Raw genomic sequence first — 3728 nt, 5'->3', positions numbered from 1 at the left:
CTGACTGTTGTCATACACTTTTCAATATTGTTCCATAAAATATAGAGCACCTCTGTGGTACAGCATTATCCAATAATGTTCCATCAGGTGTGGTTTGAAAGGACAGTAGCACATAAGGAAGGGCACAATTTATTTAGTCTTCTATTGGATAATACATTTCCAAAAGTATTTGCACTCAATTTGTTTACAGTCTTAGTTGTAAAATAAATAAATAAATAATACCAAAAAAATAAATGAATAAATTAGAGCTAATGTAAATAATATAAATAAGATTGTCATATCACGCCTTTCTTCGTATTGTGCTCTATTACTTTAACTTACATAGATGCTGGGCTCAACATATTTTAAAGAGATCAGACACTGCAGGTGGCCAAACAAGGCTGTAAGACAACAGGACAGAACAGGACCATGTGACTTTTGCCAGCCAATGAGATTTTGAGTCATGAGACCTGAGAGCTCATGAAGTTTAGTTAGTGTGTCAGTTGCTTCTTTTCAAACCGTCTCCTCTGATGTCGGAGCGTGACTCTGCAATGATAATACCAGTCTGGATACTTATATTATTGAGCTACAAGACATGTATGTTTCCAAATTTACCAATGTTTATAATTACATCTGTTACTGTAGTTTATGATGTTGGATAATTAATAATCAATATACATTATTTGCTTTGGATAAACTTTTGTCCACATTTTTTTTCATTATTGATCTGACTTGTTTTCATTTTATAGGTCCTGTTCAAACTACAAATGCTGCTAAACATGCAGTCATGAATGTATCTGGAAAAAATATCACTCTTAACTGCACATTGAAAGCTACATCCAGTGACAACTATTGGAGCATTTGGTACAAGCAAAGACTGAAAAAGGTGCCTCAGCAAGTAGGAAAAGCGAAAATAAAGAAGGTGGCCACAATTTTATCCCCATTCAACAACTCCAGATTCATAATGAATTGGAGTAATGACACCACAAACTCTCTGACTATTGTAAATCTTACTGAAGAAGATGAAGGAGCGTACTTCTGTGGAGTAGCAGAAAAATCAGAGGTTCACTTTTCCTCTGTTACATTTGTTGCTGTGACTGGTAATTACATGATTTCTATTAAACTTCTTAATATTTAAATCTAGATTATAACTAAAGCACAAAACACTTGTAAACAGAATGTCAAAGCCACAGTTATTTTATGGTGTAGAATGTCGAAAAATATTTCTTTATACTGTACTATAAATACAGAATAAATAAAGTCAGTGGACTGCAAAGTGATATATGATTTTATAAAATGACCTTCTAATTCTGCAGTAGTACACTTGTTGTTCCAGCATGTGAGGGAAACCAAAATGAACTAAGAGCTGCCACTGTTTTATTGACCAGGACATCGAGAGTTAAACCATACAAAGACTGATAATAGAAGAGAAGGGTTGGATACCCCCAAAACAGACAATTTAAGCAAGTATATTTGTCATTTTGCTATAAATAAAACTATTATCAATAATATATACCCTTCAATGTTCTATATGACGGGCACACATATTTTATGAAGGAATTGCCTTATCCAGAAAAATCTAGTTTAACCATGTAAAGGACACTAAGATAAACTAAGAGTGTAGAGTGTTGTTTATAAACTTTGTTATATATGTGTAATATTTAGCAGAATATTAAGAGTTATACACAGTGTATCAAAGTTCAGCATTAGAGTCAGATCCCTAAGCAACAGTTAACTTGATCCTTATACATGTGCTGTTCTGAGGGTCTCTCACTCACATCCTGATCCCATTTCCCCTCCCCAATCACACAATCTATGGTAGATTATTTTGTCTGTAGTTTTTCCTTTAAAATTTAATCTACTTTTGTACAACACTGTCTTCATTATGCATGTCTGTTACATGCTGTAGATATTCACTGCAACCATGGTGTGCTGGTCATTAGCATGGGTCTGGCACTGGCTGTGTCTGTAGTCTGGAATCTCACTGTTTGCTCCAGCAGCTGGACAAGGAAGAGTTGCAAATGTGAGTTAATTCAGTTCAACAAAACTATCAGTGATATATTATCACTTGGTTGAATATCTGACATGTGTTCCCTTTTTCATGAATTTCAAGGCAAAACATTTCAGTCAGACAACATCAAAGAGGGAGCGAGACCACAAGGCCAGGTATGTTACTATATGCTTGATAAACTGTACCTGGATTAGTTTTAATTGAACCAAATTCATCCAGTTGAGTTGCACTTTTTTCTTTGTTACCTATGGGGCTACAGCACAACTTCCCTTGTCTGTGTGAAAAGTATCCCGGTAATAAAGAGTTCTGTTATGCTGCATTACAGGTCTATGAGGACAAGATGCAGAAAACAGGGCATCAAGAAAATCAGTACACCCATGTAAGATTCTGGCCTGTTTGAGTACAGGCCATTTTAGTGTTCAGTTCAGTACATAAAATAAAATATACTATACTGTGTGGAAGTGTAGTCCAAAGTGTATGTATAATATTACTTTTATTTATCTTGCCAATACAATGTGTTTCTCCAGAGTTAGTTTTCCCCCTGTGCTGTAGGACCATAGGACCAGTTTATTATACACCACACATGCTGGCATGGTTATAAAAGTAAATATGTGTCAAAAAATAAGTTTTCTTAATTTTTTATAAGCTTATTCTTGATGATACACTGGTATGTTTCGCACAAAATATTTTACAAGCAATCTAAAACCAACTAAAATTGCAAAATAAAACATGCAAAGTCACAAATAAAAATACATTTCATGAAAAATGTCATGTATCATAAGAAATCAAACGTATAATACTATAGTAACAAATAAAGGCTTGTTCAATTTCTCAGTTCACACTTAAGTTATAAATCAAAAGCAATTCCTGTAATTCATCCTTCAAAATAAGTCCCTGGCCCTTTTTTCTGAGAAAAAAAACAAAACAAAAAAAAAACCACTATCTGTGTGTACATAACTCAGTTCACCAACAAACACAGACAAATGTAAATACAACATCTTGTGTTTACACATGCATTTATATGTCGATAATCCCTATCTCTATTGTCATGCATGCCCAACTGTATTTTGGTGGTACAACTCAAGTGCTTTGCTATTCTGCTTGGCTGCAAGTCAACTGGATGTGTGATACTGACAACAGGAATTGTAGTGTTAGGCTTTTTTAAACCCAAAACAATTACAAAACCAAAAACACACTTAGACCAACATCAGTCAAATGGATATATATGTCTAAAAATCTTGAAGTAAAAGTTAAGCTGATCAAATTTGTTTGCATTATATTTGGAGTAATCTCTTTTTTCTATAATGACAGCAAAGCTGGGAGTGTGTACATCACTGTGAGTTTTGGTTCCTCTAAAGACCCTGCCTTTAATAAATTGTCACTGCCAAGAATCACAGAATCATCAATCACACCACTGACTCTTTCATATATGAGGTATCAAGGCATATGTAACTTTTTCTAGTAGCACTGAGACTAAAATGTTATTTTGTGCTTTACGGGATGCACACTATTCACAACCTCTGGGCAAGTAAGAAGAAACTATTAAAGAAAAACAATGCTGAACTACATCATAAATATGTGCATATTAATCATTAAATGTGAGCACCACTTCTAAATGTGATTGGGGCCTGATTTCCTGTTGGTTATTCTTGCTACTCTATAGGAAATAGAAGTGCAGATAATGATCTCTTTGTGAAACAGGGTGGTGGAGGGGTGCTGGTTGGACTATATTTGACCA

General features: G+C 34.5%; 2 long non-coding RNA genes across 3 annotated transcripts; both read left to right on the top strand.

The window, feature by feature from the left end:
• The first annotated feature begins 501 nt into the window (after positions 1-501).
• LOC145651772 (uncharacterized) lies at positions 502-1848 on the top strand. Of its 2 annotated transcripts, none has more exons than XR_014117738.1 (3): positions 502-576; positions 729-1079; positions 1368-1848. It is a non-coding gene; the product is annotated as an uncharacterized LOC145651772 (long non-coding RNA). The 2 variants fall into 2 exon arrangements; XR_014117739.1 differs by having other exon boundaries at positions 1296-1417.
• A 37-nt stretch (positions 1849-1885) lies between these two features.
• On the top strand, positions 1886-3509 carry LOC145651735 (uncharacterized). The gene is made up of 3 exons (XR_014117677.1): positions 1886-2002; positions 2093-2145; positions 2316-3509. It is a non-coding gene; the product is annotated as an uncharacterized LOC145651735 (long non-coding RNA).
• The last annotated feature ends 219 nt before the right edge of the window (positions 3510-3728 follow it).

Source organism: Electrophorus electricus, chromosome 16 (assembly GCF_041902795.1).
Source record: "Electrophorus electricus isolate QZ-2024a chromosome 16, ASM4190279v1, whole genome shotgun sequence".
NCBI lineage: Eukaryota > Metazoa > Chordata > Actinopteri > Gymnotiformes > Gymnotidae > Electrophorus > Electrophorus electricus.
Note: the sequence above shows the minus strand (reverse complement) of the source record. Positions and strands in the feature narration are given on the sequence as shown.